At 40.1% G+C, this 21,555-nt stretch overlaps 1 protein-coding gene across 3 annotated transcripts in view; it reads right to left on the reverse strand.

Annotated features, from left to right (window-relative positions):
• The window catches only part of ZNF385D (zinc finger protein 385D), a 360,631-nt gene that overhangs the window by 99,069 nt on the left and 240,007 nt on the right, over window positions 1-21,555 (reverse strand). The gene's annotated exons all lie outside the window — the stretch shown is intronic.

A 21,555-nucleotide genomic window follows, 5' to 3' on the forward strand; every position in this document is an offset into this window, starting at 1 on the left:
CTTGACATGAGTCCTTAAATCACTTATAAATCCCTCCCTACAAATCCATTACACAATCAACCAAAATCGATAAACATTCAACCATCTTGGTTCGCTTGACATGTGGATATTTTAAGGTTGTAATAAAGATAGCAGTCCTGCCTCAAGGGAGCAAAATGTAGATACTGAGTATATCAATTCTTGATCGCTTGGGGTGAAATCCTGGCTCCATTGAAATTAGTAAGAGTTTTGCCATGATTTCAGTGGAGCCAGGATTTCGCCCTAAAATACTTACCACAACTGACAGGAATGCCAAAATAATCTGAATTTAAAGGGAGAGGGAGTGGAATAAATTAGTGGCTACTTGGGTCTTTTCTAACTAGTGTAACAATAAATTAATAGCATTAAAGTCTGTATCAGAATACATAATGGCTTCTTCTGGGTGGAAAAGGAGAGGAAATGAACAGAAAACAGTAAGAAGAAAAAAGTAACGTGATTGTTTAATTGTAGTGCAGAGCTCCCTTTTATAGATTCATAGATTCCAAGGCCAGAAGGGACCACTGTGATCATCCAATCCAACACAGGTCATAGAACTTTCCCAAAACAATTTCTAGAGTATACCTTTTAGAAAAAACACACCCTATCTTTTACTGTATCTGCAATTCCTCTCTCCTCATCCTACACAAAGCACATGGCCTGAGATGGGGTCTGCTAATTGTTCAGTTGTGGCACTCAAATCCATAGATTCCAAGGCCAGTACAGATTTGGCATGCCCATTGCCCCCACTTAGAACTTTTATTTGATAACATTGCTCTGCTATGAATAAAATCATCACAAAATCCAGTGTAGTATAGGCAAATGTCTATGAACCAGCTTTCGACTGAAAGCAGACTGACCTCTCTTTGTGTTTTCTAATTTCTTTGTTTCCATTCTCTTCTTCCCCATTTCTATTCCATAAATATATCACGGAAAATGTTTGGAATATTTTAAAGAGTAGCCACTCTTGGGCAGGGATGCAACCACATGCTCTGAGTGACCTTAGCCCAGTGGGGGCCAGGTAGGGAAGGCTGTGTCACCCCAAACACCCTGGCCCCTTCCCCCTTCCACTTCCCATCCTCTGACTGCTCCCCTCAGAATCCCTGACCCATCCAACCCCCCCCCACTCCTTGTCCCCTGACTGCCCCCTGCCGGGACCCTCTGACCCTAACTGCTCCCCTTGGAACCCACCTCATCAACCGCCTCCCGCTCCCTGTCCCCTATCTACACCCCCGCCCGGCCCCCTCGGACTCCCACACTTATCCAGCCCCCTGTTCCCTGACTCATGACTGCCCCCCCAGCACCCTCTGCCCCTTATCCAATCCCCCCACCCCAACCCCCTTACCATGCCACTCAGAGCAGCATGTCTGGCAGCCACACCGCTCAGACAGAGCCAGACACCCTGCTTCACTGCCCTGCAGAAGCGTGCAGCCCCGCCACCCGGAGCGCTGCCCGTGTGGCGGTGTAGTTGTGGGGGAGGAGAGACAGTGGGGGAGGGCTGGGTGGACTATTGGCCTGACCCCATATGACCATTCTTATATTCACTGTTTAGGGCCATTGACACCCCAAGCCATTAGAAGTGTTTCGTGCCAGAATATTTCCATGGTCCAGTGTATCCTGGAAGCCAAACAATGGCCTGTCACTGGTAGACAAATGTCTAACATTTTAATATACACACAGACACAGGCACATGAGCTGCTGCAACTTAGTGTCTACTATATCAGCTTCATCAGAACAGATGTCATAGAACATAGGCAGGCATCCAATACTGACTATATTTGTTGTATACACAGCAGGCATCCATCCATAAAGCTGAGCAAGGCTTCCACCTGCCTTTCAAACAGATAGATAATCCTCTGTCCTTTATTGGGCTGCAAATTATCTACAGAGCAATTTTTGGCCAGGTACAAAGCCACAGTGCTCACTGGAAGCACCACATAGGTAACAAAAATGGATCAGAGGGGGGCATACATACCTGGCCCTCTGCAGTCTGTGTTGGTCCTTTGCTATTACCCTTGCATCTAGTCCTGTATTTTCTACTCTCACTCAGGAGCCTTCTTTGTCCTGAAGATATTACCTTTCTGAACTTCTGTGCAGACTGGAGTTTTTTTATGTATACCTGAAGCCTGTTGCTGCTCTTTGAAACCTGTTTTTCTATCTAATTACCCCATTGGAGTGCATGTATCACTTTATCCAATGGCCTTGTCCTGTATGAACGAAGGTGAACTATCTTTTAGCTAATGCCCCCATTATGTAGTCAACTTGTTTGTTCAGGCTAGTAAATTTTTGCCACTGTATGTTTCCTGTGCAGCAATCTATTTCTAATCTACTTCTGTGCTGCTATAGCAAGAGCATAACTGCCAGGCTTTGGATAGCTCTCTCATAGATCTTAGTGAGCACTCTTTGCACACCCACTGGGACTGCTCTGGATCCAGAACAGAGTCCAGCCACTTCCCTAATCTTGTGTCCCTAGACATACTATCAGAGCACAGACCTTCTGTCTGCAGGCCTCCTTTGACTGTTGGAACCTGCTGTCCAGTCACCTAGCCCCTCTGATTCCCCGGTACTTAAACATACAGAGTACAGATCACACACAAAACAAGAAAACATCTGAAATACAAAGTCCTTTATTAGCTCACACTTTCCTTGGGGGATCATCTGTGTGCCATCAGGCAGGCGAGCAGGCTCCTCCATACACTTGCCTTGTAGCAGCCATATGATGTAAAGTGGCTGTCTCCTCCAGTTCCCCCTTGTGAGTGCATTCATAGATTCCTGCTGGCATCATCTTCTTCCTTTGTTCTGCTTTTCAGCAACTTTCCACAGCTCCCAAACCCCCATTCCCTTCAGGCAAGAGGAAGTGCTTTCTCACAGGGAGAACTAACCCATTGTCTGAAGGTGTTTTACTTTGAATAGATGATCACTGAGTGCTGATCACCTACCATTGTTTATGGCCTGGCAGAGACTGGACACAACCCTCCTAATTACCTTGGATCCACATACATATAAACTTTCCATGACAATAATTTCATGATACAATTTAATACATTAATTCACAATTCAGAAGTAGTATAGACAGAACCCCCGAGATCACTGAAGTCCTATGTCTGCAAATTACATAATGAGTCAATTTGCATATTTCCAAATTTATACACAAGTATAAACTTCAGGATTTTTTTAAAATGTGCAGATTTATTGCTCATGAAAAAGACATTGGCTTGACAGAACTGGTGAATAAAGACTTCAGTTTATCCACAGGGCAGCAGCACGGCAAGCTATCAACAACACTGCCCTGCTAGCATGCTTAAAAATTTGGGAAACTTCCTCAACAAGGAGAGTAAAGGTAGTTCAGGAACCACAACCTATGCTGTTCCTGGCCTTCTTCTGATTCTGCCAGTTAGTCTAAGGGAAGTGGTGAGTTTTTGATGTACAAATGGAAATGAAGCCGCCAAACTCATCTCAGATGGGTGCCCACTAAACACGCATAAAATGGGAACAACTTTTAGCCCCTACTGAGCTCAGATGGATTAAAAAAATCGACCTACAGATGCAAAGCTCTGTAGCTCATTAGCAATGCCCTGAGACAACCAAAATGCCAGTAAGTGCTAATACTATACCATCAAGAATGAAGCTGTCATTCTCAAAAGATAAGTTTACTAAATGAAGTTCTGACCTACATGGAGCTTGTACAGCCAGTCTTCCACTCCGTAGACAGACATGTAAAATCTCACAGAGGTTGCCTTCAGTCACCTATCACATTATGTAGTCCAAGAGCTACACCATGTTAGAGAGACTTATTTTTATTATTTGTATTCTGGTTAATGAGAACTAATAGTACAACTAATAATACTAACATAACACACAAATTTACTTCCATATAGAGAGTGTTGCAACATAAAATTATTTCAAGAATTACAATTATTTCAGAGTTTTCACATTAACTTAAGGGTGGATCATAGATTAGATAGAACAAAGGGAAATAACCTATATAAAAAGGTCTTTTGACTACAAATTCAAGCACTCAAAGCTTGGAAATGGGCATTGAGTCCAGGATCTTTCAATCAACAGCACAAGACACTTGCACTTGACCTAAAAAAGCAACTGGTTTCGGCAATACGTTGTTATATTCTATGTGGACCAACCCCTAGATGGGGATATAACAAACTCGGCCAGTATGTTACTTTATTTGTGGGACAATAGTGGAACATCTGGATATCCAGATTTCTGGTTCTCCTCCTAGCTCTGAAAGCCCAGTGTTCTCTAGCAGTAATGGTAACAGACAATATAGCCACGTATACAGATTTAACACATTCATTTTGAAAGGCAGCATGACTGAGTGGATTTGGCTTAGTTTTTTCTCTATTTTACAAATAAGACAACGGAGAGAGATGCACAAGGACACGTCAGGCAGAACTGGGAATAGAACCCACTGTCTATATGACAGTGATAAGACGCCTTGATAAGGAATGAACACCGTCCGCTGCGTAACAATATGAAGAGTAGAAGAGATGAGATCAGAAATGATATTCTCCTGGCTCCTGACACAGGGCATCTTCCTTTTCACTACAGAGTATTTTGTGGGGTCTCTCTCCCTGAGATTTTACCTGAGCTGCAGGCAGGCATGACAGAATTGCCAAATGCATCAGTTTCCTGTCAGATGTGTGACAGTTGGCAGGTCTGCAGGTGTGTTGCAAAATCATTTGCATAGGGGAGAACCACTGGGCAGTACTCAGTTCCACTTGCTTTTACACATCGGTTCTGCCAAGCCTCACAAATATACATTAGAACAGTGGCTCTCAAACTTTTGTACTGATGACCCCTTCCACACAGCAAGCCTCTGAGTACGATCCCCCCCCTTATAAAAAAAAACACTTTTTTAATACATTTAACACCATTATAAATGCTGGAGGCAAAGCGGGGTTTGGGGTGGAAGCTGACAGCTTGCGACCCCCCACGTAAGAACCTTGTGACCCCCTAAGGGGTCCCAACCCCCAGTTTGAGAACCCCTGAATTAGAACTCCTGATGTGGCTTAACTACTCCTATGTCTTTAAGGCACAGCACTTATTATTACAATGTTATGTTTTGGTTTGATTTTTTTCCCCCACTCATAAGCGGAGGATTGAGCTTTTGGTCTTTACCTTAATCTTTCTTCAATTTCTTCTCACAGTGGCAATTTTAGCTTCAGTATTACTGCGCTATCCTTTCTCCCCCAAAATAAAACTGTATCCACTCCAATATATACCAGATATTGCCTTCCAGCTCAGAGGTTTAAGATATATTAGCACCTTTGGGCTTTTTATACATGAAAAATCTAAAGGGTTCCTTGAGGCAGATAACCAGTCAGGGAAATGGTTTAAAGCTTGCATGCTAAGCCAAGGAGCCTGTTGGTCTGAATTTGCTAGTAGGGCAAGCAGCTCTTGACTGAGGATGAATTTAGTCTATAGCTGAACAGTTTATTCAATTGAATGGAACATTCCTTTCAGTCACCCTCATGTAGGTTTATGACTTATACAGGCTTCAGGAGCCAAGGCCTTAAAACCACCCTCACTAAGCAGACCACAGCACTAGTCCCAGAAGTCTTTTGAGTTCATTGTTTATTACTGCAAAAGCCTGCAGCAGAATTTATCTATAGCAGTGGTTCTTAACCTTTACTGCAGCCTGCACCCCTTTGGCTCTCAAAATATATTCTCGTACCCCTTATCAAAAATCAAAATATGTTCTCGCACCCATTAAACCTAAAAAATTTAAAACATTAATAAAAGAGTTGACCCTAGAGCAAACATTAAACACACAGGTGGGAATGGCAGCCTTGTTGTGTAACAACTTAACTGACTCCAAATTGGCCAAAGGGCTGGTTCCCTCATCCAAAATAGCTGAACCTTTACTGAATAGGTCTGCCTGAAATATTTATATATGCAATGCCGGGATCAAGATAAAATGGATCAAGATCTGACATGAATAAAAGGGTCATCAGACTGTTCCTCTGTCTTGTGTGGTGCTGATACAAGAGAATTATAAGCAAGTATTCTGCCTCTGTCCCCAGCCCAAGGGGCCTCAAGTGCCAACCCATCACTCATCAGTGGAAAATGCATCTTTTGCACATGCTGAACATGCTGTGGTGAAACTAAAGGCCACCCATCTCTTGCAGGCAATTCATGTTTCATTGCACAGTACATTGAAAGGTAGTCACTCTCTGTTAGCCCAGCAGTTTTGGCATGTTAGCTACAGTTATAAAGCAGTCTTTTCTGTTTAAAGAAAAGGTGCTCATTTTATAATTCATATACAGTAACTAGCAGGACCTCATTTTCTAAGAAAGAGAGGGCATGCCTGCCGAACACTCTCACAGATTCCATGACCTGAGACATTAAGAATATGTAGATTGAAATCAAAGCTCATAGCCAATAACTGCACGTGGCTGTAACTCCCTAGCGTAGTTCATTTAGATCTTCTGTTACTCTGTCACCTTGCTCCTAGTCTGGCACACCTACATGTTTCTTAATAACCTTTGCAGACACTAACTTTCAAACTGATTTCATGGCTTCATTTTTTGTAAGATTAAAAAACCACAAATCTATTTCACATTCAGTTCCAGGGGATCTTGCAATTTGTGTCTCTCTCTGAAACAACAAATCTGAGCCTAGGGAGCACATAAAGAAGGACGGACATACACACTACATTCATTTAAAAACTCTGTTTTAATACAGTGAATGATTTAATCATGCTAGATGTGCCTTTGTGTGCTGTCCTCTATAGCAACATTGGAAAACAGTGAATTGAAAGACTGTGTCAGCATCAATGTTCACCTTTATAAAAGTCTTTAATATTAGTGGGAAAAAATAGCGATTCACACTCCCCAGAAAATGTCCCATCAAAGATTAATTAAGGGAAGATCCTTGAATCCTTGGAACTCAGAACCTAGTGTTGCAGAAGGTCCAGGTGTACTCGCTAGAGACAGAGAAGTAGATGACAGAACATACCTGGCTGCCTCTCAACAGTGGCTAAAGTAGCTCTGGGCTGGCTAGACTAGTGTTCTGTCCTTGAGCCTCTCCTCTCTTCTGTATATACATGCACAAAGTCCCTCTGCAATGTCAGCTACTCCCATTGTTTCAACAAGCACTTCATCATGATTGATTCCCAGATCTTGCTGTCTATTTATGACTTTGCTCCCTCAGTCCACTCTGAAACATCTCTTGGAAGTGCCATTGCTGTCAGAAACTCACTGTTTCTAAAAACGTACTTCTCTTTCCTCCTGATTCTTCTCCTCTGCCTTTCTTCTCCACCTGCTTTGATAATTCTGCTATTCTTCCATTCTCCCTGGTTTGTAACTTCGGTGTCATCTATGATTCTTTCTCCTTTCCCCCTCCTATCCCTTTTAGCTCTTTGAGTATCATTAAATCCTATCATTTCTTATATACACCCTCTGCTAAAAAACCCGTCCAAGTCTGGCTCATCTCTCTCATTGCCCACCATAATTTTGTACTTTCTGAAATTTTTTTTCCTTGCCTTTCCCCATTCCATTCTATCCAAACCAGCATGCCTACAGTCATTGCCCTCTCCTGTCATGCTCTCCATACGACTCCACCTGCACAATCATACATAGAATTCATCACTGTTTTCCAATCTCTTACCATATGGCATTTAAGCTCCTTGTTCTCACCTTCAGGAAGTGCTCTATAAAAAAAATCTGCATCTCATTTTTTCCCTGATTGCCTCAACCCCTTAAGTGCCATCATCCAATCCTTTTGCTTTTATGTGTCCGTAGACTCTTCTACAATCTTGGCTTGGAGTATTTTATCATGCTGCCCAATATCCTTAAATTATTTTTCCACTTCCTGCCTGTCAAATCTCCTGTCCTTCAGAGGGCTGTTTAAAACCTACTCCTTTCAGGAAACTTTCCTTCCTCCGTCACTTTATTAATAATCTCTCCCTGTGCTCCCATACCTAAATTGTTGTTTCGTGTCTTGTATCATAGAACGTAAACGCTTTAGGGCAAAGGTCATGTCCTCCCTGTCTGCAAAGCAAGCACTGTGTATATTTACAGTGTTATATACATGATTTTTATAATTATTTTAGTTCTTGAACTCTCTTTGTATAAAAGGACTATACTATTCTCCAGTAATGGTCCCAAGTACTACCATTGACAATAGAACTAACCTGATTTTTAGGATGATAATGTAGATCTTATTAATACAGGTTTCCTTGAGAAATGATTGCCAGCTGTGTCTTGTGTTGTGTGATTATTGTTTGCTGATGTAGATAAACTTCACTAAGAAATAAAATGTGAACACTGACCTCATTTTCAGTTGGGACCTAAAGCACTACTGGCTGATGTCTGAAAATAAAGATAACAACAACCACCAATGCAGCCTCAGCTGGAAAACCAGTCTCAAAATGATTAATTCTCATTAGAAATGCAGGCTATAAGTTTCCTTGGAGCAAACTAGTATTTCCTTTTGGTGCTAATGTGGTCCACCCACCCTTGATAATTCTCATTCACTCTGCTATTGGACTGTAAGAGATAAGACCCTGATTCCTGTCCCTATCATCGTGGCTCAGGATCGTTCTCAACATCAGCTAATTTTGATTTTGAGAATTGGGTTGCTGCTGCTGGTAACTTCATAGCTGTACAGGAGCAGTAAAATCTTCACAAAATACAGCTACCGAAAGCTCAGAAAACATGCCCTTCCTTCAGTCTAAAAAAAAGTTAAAACAAACTGCAAAAAGCATTGCCTAAACTTACATCGTGATCATATGAGAAATTCTCCTTCTTACCCTCTTAGTTTCGACAAAACCCGTAACACTCTTGTTAAGTGTGACATCTGCACCCTATTCACCACATTAGCCCTTCTTTAACCTTCTGTCAGTGGAGAGAATATTCAAGGAAGACATCCACATTCATATGCATGAGGGAGATGGTCTCTGCACTAGTCTCCCAACAGGCTTACACGTAGGGGGACATGGGCTATGGTTTGTCATTGCAGGGCTACTGGATCTGTGGCCCAAAATATTGACAAGGGGGAATATGGAGGGACACTAACCACGATGATACTCTGAAGGGTAAAACAACAGCCACAAGGGCATTGTGCTGCAGCCTAGAACATCTTCCTACATTGTAGTGTGTTCAAATTTCACCTCACATGTAGCTCCACACATCTGGCACAATTACTCAGCTTTTGTAAGAGAGAGGCTGAATTTTACCCTTTCAGAATATGCAGGCACTAAAGAGATACAGTTTGTCATGTGCATCTACATTTGGAAAAGATTTCCTGGGGGCTTAGACATAATACAGCAAAAACCCTGTCAATTTGAGTAACATTCAATATTCTGCCAATAGTGACAGAGATAAAAATTTCAATATACTCTATGTTTTCCTATATCTCTAAACACGACTACTCACTTATTGCTGCTTCTCAACAGCTATTTACCATTAGAATTGACTTTCTTATAACCGTTTATCACCACATACATCTCTGATGTAAAAATCACATTACAGGATAAATTGACAAGCAATGAAAGGAATCTTATGGTAGACTGTTTGACTAGAATTATTTTAGTCAGTAGATATCAAATACCTCTATTCAGCAGCAACAGAAAATGTTCTGTTATTTAAATTATAATAAAGAGTGATGGGTCTATGGAAGGGTAATACAGATTGATGGATCCTGTAAAATAATAATGCTGCAGTGCACTAATATTAATTATTAAACCATAAAAATAAAACAGCTGTGTCACTCTGGAAGAAGAATTTCTGAACAAGTGATCAAATCCTGTACTAGGCAGAAGAGGTATTCAAGAAGACAGATTTGTAATTTAGTGCTTTTATCATCAATTTTAAAAGAAACAAAGTAAAGCCTCTTAGTGAACACTTCATAGTTTACAGTAAAATTACTGTATATATCGTTGGCTTATTAAACGATGACATTTTACTATGTTTTATACCATTGTGTAGCTTAAGGTTAGAAATAATAATGTTGAAGTGTCTGCATCTATGAAAACATAAAACCTTCTATTTGTTGGCATGACTCCATGCATTAAAGCAATATATCACTGTCCTGAAACGCTAGCAAGAATAGGAAAATGGGCTTCTGCTAATTAAACCTTTTATATAAAAACATGACTGCTAATCAAATCTTCATTATTCCATATTCTCATATTCTACTGTGGTTTTCATTTATACTTGGTCCTGAACCTTTTAGTGTCATGTTTATGGGCTTCTTTTAAATGGTTCTTTTTGATACTGTAAAAGATTACACTTATGGTAATAATGAACAAAAAGTATCTCTACAATAAGAAGAATGACTGTGAGTTGAAATAGTATGACAACATTAATTTACATCTGGTTAGCCTGATAGCTAATTAAAAGTAATTTTTAAGTTGTTAGTGAAGTACAAAGTACTTAATCAGGCCAAATTACATCATATTGATAACGACTGCTTAATATTCCCATTACAAGCAAGAAAATACTTGGCTTTAGAAACACAAAAGAAATTTGGCTTTAGAAACACAAAATAAATTAATTTATTTACCTAAATATGGCATGCAATAAAGATCACAGCAATATAAATCATACTTCCTTTCAAGAAATGAAAGATATGTTTAATTTTCAAAGCTCTTATTACCATGAAGTTAGCTAACCAACCACTTAAAATAAACCAAACATTAAAGATTAATATTATCCCAAACAAACCAAATAAAATTCCTAGGGAACCTATTAAAAATTGACAGAATGGCCCTTGCAAAAATTCTGGGCAAAGTTATGCTAAATTACTTCCCAGCAAAGTACCACATAGTTATTCAATTTGTAATTCATGTAATTTTAATTATTGCAATATTTGTACAGTCAAGTGAAAAAAAGGTACAACATAAGATGTTATTTCAAAACTAAAATGTTGTTTTTTTAATTATCTTGGCAAGGATCAATTGAATTTACAACGATTATCTTCATAAAAGAAATGGTACAATCATAGCTAGAATTGACAACTGCAAGGAGACCCAAATGTAAATGAAAGTACTTTTGACAAAAGCCTTGAAGGCAAGTGATTCTCCCACCAAAGGATGATTTTCACGAGTCTCCAGGTGTAATATTATGTGCACTGATGAGCTGATCAACAGAACAGAACGTCTACCCAGCTGTAATCAAGAGTGATTGATGGTTGGGACAAAAAAGTTGATTATCATGACAAGTCCACTGATGCAGAGAAAATAAGTTGTGCTGGGGAAAGCATAAAACCTGTTCAGAGTCTACCTTCTAAAACCTCCTTTATAAAGAATATGAGGAAACATTTATGCTTATTAAATGAACCAAGAGTAAATTTACTATGCATCCAGGGTGGACAAGGGAGGGGGAAGCCAGTACAAATTACTGGGACCTGGGCCCGGCTTCCTTGGCCCTGTTTAGCCAGTCCGCCCTTGCTGAGGGGCCCGCAAATTTTTTTCCACCGGGGCCCAAACCTGCTCTCGGCGGCCCTGTATGCATCTGTGCCTGCAGTTGTTCCACCACTGTATATTGAAACATATATGAACCCAACAGAGAATAAATCTTTACATTTCTAAATCATAATATGAAGATAATCTGCTCTTCATCAGTGTAGGTCAATTATATATTAATGCAACAGTATGTTTGTATCTGAGTTTGGTCTAGGTTTTCAATATATGTTCTGAAGACCAAAATTTCAAAGGCTGTGGGAGAGTCACTTGAGACTCCCATATTGGATTCAGCCCTGAAAAGGAGCGAGTCTCCTAGGGCCATTTTAAACCTTTAGAGACTTCATTTTCAATTCAGCTCAAAACTTACACATGAAAAGAGGCAACTCACCCTCGTAGGCATTGTTCGAACATGCATTTTGTATATGAATACAAAGCTTTTTAAACTGGCTACTGTGTCCCATTCCTACAGAGAATCAAATTCCAGTTGGTGACTGGAATGCAGATATTGCAGTCACATGTGCCTATCTCACAATTTGTCCTAAGAATGTAACAAACTTTTCAAGTGTTAAGAATGCAGGAGCTAAGGAAGGGTCAGTCCTACAAATTCTTAGGTAGACTTTAATTTACTGAATACAGTAAAGCCTGTTAGTAATTGTCACGAAAGGGACTATTCTTCTGTTAGTTACATTAGGAGGCTGCACAGTACACTGTGATTAATATTTCTAGAACTCTTATGGGAATGAGATTTTATTGGTCATCAAGAGAAGTGTCCAGAGTTAGCAGAAAAGCATTAGAAAAGGTCTCACTGTGCTTAATATAGAGGTATAATCAACCAATGTCAACCATAGGACCAATTAGTACAGAGCATGTTCAAAAGGGATTTAGGACACAATTTGGAGGAAAAACTCACTGTGTGTTACAACTGCCAATTGATTTTGAAGGAGACACTTCTACACCACATGAAACACATAAACATTATCTGTTAAGATCTGTGTTCCTTCTCTGGGTCACACTATAATAATATATAACTCTCCTCTCTCACATCTTTCTGTCCTCAGTGAGCACCCCGAAAAGGTGAAGTGTGGTTACCTAAGTACAGAAATGCATTACGATGCAAAAAGGGGAGCATTGATTAATGGGGACTCAAGCAGATAACATTTTGTTATTGAGATGTGAAATGTGTGGACTGTACCCATGATTACTAGCCCAGTGCTTCAATTTCCCTGCTATTTGAATTTCTGTGTTTTTTTACATAAATATATTGAGAAAAAGCTACAACAACAAATTAAATAAAGCAAAGTAAACATGGCACACTAAATAACAATAGCTAAATCCAAACATTATGCAATTCAACCCCCTTTTGTGGCAGCAGCTGGTATCTTAAGTGATACCTTAATTTCATCATTTGGGGGTAGAAGAGATGGCTTTAATATTAATTGTCTGGATGTGTTTAAATGGTGTAGGGAGAGTCTTCTCTCACCTCAGACCTTCTCCCTTTTAAATTAACTCCTCCAACTGCTCTCACCTTGGCCTTACCCTCTTTCCTCTGTTGCTCCTAGAAATTTTAAGACAGTTTGAGCCCAGGCATGAGCTGAGAGTCTGGCCTATCAATAGTTTCTTCTTCAAAGGGCAAATGCTGAAGCCACTGAGTTCCGTGCTAGAAGCAGAAACCTTTGAAAACAATTCATCTCCATACTCCACAGTTAGAAGAATGGTCATTAAAAAAAGACAGATCTCGTGTGTTTAAACTTTGCCAATTCTGCATAACTTGCCTATTAAAAAGAGGAGGGCTCTGCACACTCAAGAGATCTTGTGCAGCAAAACTGTGCCATTTTTGAAAGATCTCATACCTTTTGCAGAACACAGTTGCTACATCAAAGGAACAGCTCTTTGAAATGCACCAGTAGGACAGGCAGAATGTGGAGCAGGAGAAATCATCCACAAAGGTTGGCCCAATGCTCAATGTTGCCTGAAAAATCAATATAAGGGCTGTTGCCCTTTACCTTCTTTGCTCCCCAGCAATTGTTAGAGTCTATCTACGATTCACATATGGCCAAATTTTGACCACAGCTCCAGCCTGACTAGACTCTGTGCTCATACAGCTCTCTAATCAAGGCAGGCTCAACTCTGAACCAGCCATGGTAGTGTGGGCATTCGAATCCACTTCCTACCTAGAGGTAGAGTTTGACTCCATATGTGTCAAGTATCAGAGGGGTAGCCATGTTAGTCTGGATCTGTAAAAGCGGCAAAGAATCTTGTGGCATCTTATAGACTAACAGACATTTTGGAGCATGAGCTTTCGTGGGTGATGCATGCATCTGACGAAGTGGGTATTCACCCTCAAAAGCTCATGGTCCAAAATGTCTGTTAGTCTATAAGGTGCCACAGGATTCTTTGCTACTCCATATGTGGTCACAGTTCACTAGAGAGTGATGTTCAGGGAGGCAGAGATAATTCTGTATGGTAGAGGGCTAATGGTGGTGATGTCTCCCTGGCTGAGTGACAATGACACAGTCAGGGAGTAGACCAATAGCTTCTTTCCCCATATCAGCACTAGAGTGAGCTGTCAGCTGACATGCAATGCTACTAGCTTGAAAATCTCTCCCCAACCCTATGGAAAAGGAAGGTCTGAGGATAGGAGTGCAACTAAACCCCTCACAACATCCCTACCATCCATCCTGACAAGCAGCCCATGAACAACAGTAGACTCCACATTCCCTGCAAGAGAATAGAGGGGCACTGGGATCCAAGGAGAGCTGATGGATGGAGTGAGAAGGTCATTTATATGAGCTTCCCTCTGCAACAGCTAGCCATAGAGCAATTGAGCATCTTTGTGCCCCATACTGTGCTGGACTTTATCAGGCAAGGGTAAGGAGCTTCCCATACCCCTCAGGATTTCATCCAGGGAATGCAGCTCAAATAGCCCCATAAATACTCAAGAGCTGAAGAAGAAGATAGAACATCAAGTGTGGTGAGGTCCTATGGTTTTCAAATATATCAAAACATGTATGTTACAAATATGCCTCTGCATGTATGTTACAAAAGTAAGTATATTATATATTGTATTAAAAACCTACTTTTAAAATACACTAAATACACCTGTTGTATAACATGATTTTTACCTTGATCAGCAATCATTTAATTTCTGCTTTCTGGTAACCATTTCAGAAATGCTCTGAGGCAATTCAGGAGGTGTGCATGTCAGCTGTATATTGCTTTCCTAGATTTCTGGCATGTTTAAATAATTTTGAAGCTATGATTCTAGATTTTTAAAAATGATTGGCTCCTATATAACTACAAAGAACAAACTAATGGCAAGGAGAAGAAAGAAATGAAGTAAAAAATGTTTTCTTTCAAAATATTGAATGCAGTTCAAAATAACAGTTCCAGTTTTACAGTATGGCAGGAGACTTGCACAGGTTCTGACTGAATTTTTTTCTCCCAAACTTTAAACTTTGTGACATAGGAAAGAGGAGATAACACTTGTTAAAATGCCCTGCATATGCATATATAAACAGAAGCCATCTCGTACCCCAAACAAAATGTATTGGGTTGTTCTCAAATTTTTTATTTATGTTATATAAGTGCAATGTATTCTAGGTTATTTTACTGGATTTTAATAATGCCAAAAATTTTATATCTCAAGTTTTTCTTCAGAAACTCTTCAGGGTTGCTACAATGCACTGATATAGATGCTAGAGATTCCGTGTACATCTAGACACTTTACATCTAGTCACTTTCTGTTACTGTTTATTACTTTTTTCCAGTCAATGCTTTAATCCAGCATCTCTGGAAAAGGGTAGACATAAAAGCATATTTCCATTTTGAGTCACGTTCTGATCACCAGTGAATAGAATGTGCAATTCCATATTTGAAATCTGAAATTGCTCCTGAAAGTTGATCTCCACACTAAATGAAAGATGGTGCTTCACTGAACAGATGTAGAATAGGACAAAAATAATGTACAACGCTCATGTCTGAAGAAATTAAGTTAGGAGAAATTGAGCTTAGTCTTATTGGAAAATACACTCTAAGGTACACGCAGATGTTTCATTCAATATTACATGTGTTTACATAGGGGCTACCCATTGTCCACCACCAGCAGAGCATCTACACTCTTTCATGGTATAATCTGATCACAATTGGCCATTATCCTAATTAGAGAGCAACCTTTACAAATTCTTGCAACCACTGGAGTGCCATTGACCTCACTGAGATGGTGGGCAGGCATAAGGATCTGGATTCCTCACTCCCCCTCCACCCCCATCTTCCCCCACCATAAGGATCAGGGTCTAACAGTGAATTCATAGAGCTAGGGTTTTGTTGATATACTAAAAAAGGAGAAAAGAAGAAAAATGTACCAGTTACCAAAGAAATGTCCTAAGAATAGTTACAGTTTTGCTCTGTGGCTTCCAGTACATGGTACATGCCTATATATAATCATGACTGAGTTTGAAAGGTACTTATTAGAATGACAATAGAGGCTGATGTTTTTCTACTGAAAATGGATTCTAAATGTAATGGATACAATCTAAAAACAATCAGGATAGTAGGAGCAAGTAGGATATAACTAATTCATGGAAAGTGTGATAAACATGGAGGTAGATATCTCAGAAGATGACTGAAGCAAATAGTGTAAACAAATTCAAACACCACATAGATTTATAGCTGTAGAGAAATTGTATTGAAGGATAACAGGTGTGAAAGCAGGAAGGTGGAATTCAATGCCTATGAGAGAATAGGGGTATTACCCTGATTGGCCTTTTTCTGTTCCTAAAGGCCTGCACAAAATGTGACCCATGCCATGTGACCCATCATGCAAGTAAATTCTCAACTATTTATCTATGCAAATATCTATTATCTATTTATCTACAGCTGTATATGTAAACAGTAATATACACAGATCCTGCCCATTGAGTGGAGTTTTGGAAATCTCTGCCCAAATGTCTAATATTTCAGCATGCAGTGTCTGTAGCCATGTCAGTCCCAGGATATTAGAAAGACAAGGTGGATGAGGTAATATCTTTTATTGGACCAGTTCTGTTGGTCAGAGAGACAAGCTTAATATTTTTTATTGGACCAACTTCTCTTGGTGAGAAGTTGGACTAACAAAAGATATTACTTCACCCACCTTGTTTCTCTAACATTTCAGTAGTTCTGCATTTCAACATTTGCTAATAAAACATCCCCAGAATAAAAATTTATTTAGTAAGTCTCTTACTAATCAGTATTATTCCAAAGGCAAGGAAGGAATAACAAGGAAGAAATAACACAGATAAAATATGATTCATCCTTATTCTGCATGCATCCTGCAGTGGTATTTGCTAGCACAGACTTCTGTGTCAATTTAGAATTCCGTTGACATCAATTGGTCTCCATATGGGCTCCAGGGTCTTTGTTTGCAGGATTAGGGCAATATTAAAGTCGGGGGGGGGAGGGAAACAAGGCAAAAGGATGATTGATAAGGTCTCTCTGACAAATGTTCAGCTCAAGAGAGCTATGCTACTGTTGCTCTTTATGTTAAACAATTATTTCTGGCAAGCACAGTAAGAAATACTTTTATATTTGATCATAATGACAATCTAGTGCTATGCACACACCAAATTTCCTGTCCAACCTTCCAACACAAGGCAAACTGGATGATCACTCAGAGATTACCCAAGAGTGAAAGGAGAAAGAGTTTGTAATGTAACATCACTGCTGACTTGGTGACCTTGGCAAAATAAGATTGGTCCTACTCAAGACAGAAACCAAAATGATGGAAAAAATTAGAAAAACTTGGCATATGTATATTTTTAAGTAATCATTCCTTGCTGGGCTTTTTTGCAGTTAGTTCCCATACCAGCAAGCACTTAAGCATGTGTGTCAGTAAGCACATAAGTAGTCTCACTAAAGTCAATTGGGGCTTGACCCTGTATGGTGCTCAGCACTATGATCATAATTCAGCAAGATGTTTAAGCATGTTCTTAGTGTCACAGACTTAATGGGAATAATCCCATGCTTAAAGTTAAGCAGGTATTCAACAGTTTTCTTGGACTGGCATCAGACTGCTCTGGCAGGTGGCACAACTGAGCTCTTGGACCATTCACGTGCTTACAGTTCAGCATGTGCTTAAATGCTTCGCTGGAACGGTACCATGTTGAGAATGCAAATATTGAATTGAGGTCTTTGTGGGACAAGAGGCTCATTGCTAAAAACAGATAGAGCAGAGCCCACCTTTGCCATTTCAATGTTCTTTCTCATCTCACAAGTTATTTGCTCATTCTTCCCTTCTCTTGTATGAGAAGATTTATTTTAAAAAGAAATAGCAACCGTACCGCTGACATAAAGATTTATAAATAACTTCTTCAGAAAGAATATAAACAGTTTTAGACTAATGTACTGCTTTTTTTATTTTTCCTTTAAACTTAATTTTGTGACCATGCAACCAGAAAAACAGCTCTTCTGGCTGAAAAAAAGCTGAAAGAAATCTATAGAAAAAGGGAGACAATTCTGTATCTTGAACAAAAATGAAAAAAAATCCAAAAGAGCAGTTTTACTATAAACATTTCAATAATACTCTCATACAGTAAGTAAATGGAGTTTCTGTTCATTACTGGCTGATAAATCCTACCTCTGGGATCTAAAAAATAAAGTTTCATCAGTAGAACTGTCAGTAAGGTCCGGTTCTTATGGCTTTAAATTACATTCAATAAAACATGGTAGAAATTAAGGGTAGGAATGTTCAGTAAGATGCAAACATTTCTTCAAAGAGAAGAAAAACTTGTAATACATGTAGATCTGACATATTACAGTACCATTAATCACAACTTGTTACTTGATGCCTTCCTTTCTGAAAGTGATCTTTCCCCTAACCTGTGACATTTATATCTACACTGCATCTGGAAGCAAGCCTCCCAGCTTGGGTCCGCAGACTTGTGCCAGTGGGGTTCAATCTAGAGTGCTAAAAACAGCTGTGTTGATGTTGCTTTGATGTTGTGGCTTGGGCTGGAGCTCAGGTTCTCAATCCTGGGAGTAGTGCAGGGAGCTGTGGCATGGCAGGAGGCGCTTGAGAACCTGAGTTCCAGCCCAAGCCACAACATCAAAGCAACATTGAAACAGCTGTTTTTAGCTCACTCGCATGAGTCTGTGAACTTAGGATGGGAATCTCGCTCCAGATGCAATTTAAACATAGTCTGCTGCACCTCTCGTACTCCCATTACTGAAAGGAGTCCATGGGGCTATGGAGCTTGTTTGTGCTCATTCCAACCACAAGCCAGATAAGTATTTGCAATATTATATTGAAATACTGAATACTTATTAGTGTTTTAAAGCATCTGTACAGCAATTTCTGTAATTCAACAGTGATAAGAATATAGGAATGGCCTTACTGTGTCAGACCAATGGTCCATCTAGCCCAGTATCCTGTCTTCCCAGAGTGCTGGGTGCCAGATACTTCAGAAGGAATGCACAGGATAGGACAATCATCAGCTGAGCCATCCCCTGTCATCCAGTCCCAGCTTCTGGGATCCAAAAAAGAGCATCATAGAGATACCAGAGACCTGACTTTGCATGGAGCAGAATGAAGAGATATGATCCCAGAAAGGAAATCATTAGGTAACAAATTTTCCATTAAGGACTCTGACTCCTGCCTCAGTCAGAGACACTTGAGATGCAATGAAAAATAGGGAAATATTAAGGAGAAGGGAGGGAAGCAGATAGATCTTCCCTTCCCTAAAATTAGTGGCATTATCTAATTTGGGAGCACACATAAAGGTTCATCCTGATGAAGGATGCTGCTCCAGGGAACTGGAATTCAAGCCTGTAGCATTTTAAGGTGTTATGACATGGCCAGGCATCTGCTTTACAGATTTCTTTCAAAAAAGCTGCTGTCAAATGTACTGAATGAACTGATTCCTTCTGGGACTGGTTTATTTGCAGCTGCACGTGCCTCTGAGAATGACCATTGTGTCATCCATTTTTATCTTTTGAATTATTCTTCCTAGCAGCAAAAGAGGAGGAAGACTATAAAAGCAGATTCAGACATCTGTGTGCCAGGGTTGGCTCCCAGTGACATATTGTTTGCTTCCCTGATGGAGAATATTTTTTATTTCAGATTTCAAATGGCTGTGAACAGTTTCATCTGAGGAAAGCCTACCTCCAAATCAGCTGAAATACTTCTCGGTTCAGGGACCACTCTGAGTTGAATGTCTGCCAATGACTTTACCAGTTCAATTGTGTGTTCTGTGTCCCTTTTATGTGGGCCATCTGGATGCAGAGTAGGTGGCACTCTTCCCAGGAAAGGATGTGTATCATCACTACTGTGTTGAGACTTGAGGTTTTTGTTCCTGCTTGCAGATTTACGTATGCCACATCATGTTGTCTGATTGAAGCAGGACATCCTCCCTACTCAAATCCTGAAGGGCTAGAGTGGCTGCTGTGATCATTAGCGTTAATGATTCTCTGAAGCCTCACTGACTTTGCCAATGTTCCCTTTTGTTGCTATGCCTCAGGTGAGCTACCAATCCTGAAAGTCTTGGTGTCCACAGTAGGATTCTGGAGTTTGATCCTACCTTCATTTAGGTATACTGTTTTCACTCACTGAGAGGTCAGATAACTCTGAATGGTATCTTTACCAATCTTTGTATGCCTTGTTGGGAATAGTTCCAGTGATGTGAAAAAAAGCTCTTGTATGTGTGCAGGGAATAATCTCTATACATGAAAGCAGAAGATCCAGGAATGCAAGTAAAGATGAATGCATGACACTTGGTTGACTGTGGAGATCAGTGTGTGGATCTTGTCATCAGAAAGACACTAGGCTTATTTGAATTTATCCTACTCCCTAGGGGGACAACACTTACAGAAAAGATTCATGATCCCCTCTTAAATTTTATGACAAATCTTCATTGCTGAAGCAATGAATGGTCCTTTGAATTACTTCTCATGAGGAGGTCTTTGAGAATAATGCTTTGATAAGTATGCTGCCTAAGAATAGGCCTGGATAAGCGCCAATATTTTTCAACCTATTATCTCTACCAATACTGTTGTGATCACCTTGGGGTTGGACAGCAGATCAAAAGTTAACCTATTGTATTGGTAGCGGTTATTTTAGTAAGCAAACAAATGAAACTGTCAATGACAAGACCTGTTTGGAACAGGCAGATAAGTTTCTGCCAAATCTACTCATGTGAGAAAGCCTCCAGGAGAGATGCAGTGCCCATGGAAGAGAATATTCTAGGACTTGCCAACTAAGCCTCTTTCCCTTGTCAGGCACTTCCCAATTCTTTCTGCTTGCATCTTCAAAGGAGAAAAGAAAGGGTTTAGATTGGAGATGTTTGCACTTCACTTGAATCTGCTCATCCTCTTCCCTCTGCCTGGAGCTCAATAGAGTCTACCACCTCCTTACTTTTAAATACATCTGTATACAGAACCTTGTCTGTTCTCTCTGGATCAGGCTTACGATCTGGGGAGAAGAGTTCTGCTTCTTTGGGTGGGAAACTGGAGCTAATAGTCAATACTGGGGATCTGGAACACTTCAGAACTTTTTGGTGGCATTTGGTAGTTTATTCACCATTGGGCCACCTTTCTTTTCTTATTGGGGGATCTTTTTGGTCCTAGCCTGGGTGTGAGGGTCTTGAGTCCCTGTGGTATTAAGTGGCTAACATGTAAATGGAGAGGAAGCACAGGAACACTCCTGCAGAAAGAGCCCGGATCGTCCTCTTGGGAAGAAGAAGAGTCTGAAAGGATGGCAGATTCCTTGCCCAATTATTATCCACTTATGAATGTGGAATGGAAACCTAAAACTTTTTTTCTTTTGAAGGTGGATTGAACCAAGGGAAAGGGTTATTTTGGAATATTTTGTTTTATCCCTGAAAAATAGGAAAGGATGGGTCCAATCGGTCATGTTCCAAGTTCTGAAGATGACTAATCTGCCCTTGTGGAGGTGAATGGAGAGAAGGCTTGGACGGCATGTGAGGATGTGGAAGGTCCAACAAACGATCCAGACTCTGAGCCTCTTCCCCTTACAGAATGAGAATTTTCAGGCTGGGAGCAGTCCCCTTCATCTCACATCATTTGCTTGTGGATGAGGTGGAGGACAAATAATGAAAATAATCTTTGTTTTTAAAAGCTAGGAT

This window comes from Gopherus evgoodei, chromosome 2, assembly GCF_007399415.2.
Source record: "Gopherus evgoodei ecotype Sinaloan lineage chromosome 2, rGopEvg1_v1.p, whole genome shotgun sequence".
Taxonomy (NCBI): domain Eukaryota; kingdom Metazoa; phylum Chordata; order Testudines; family Testudinidae; genus Gopherus; species Gopherus evgoodei.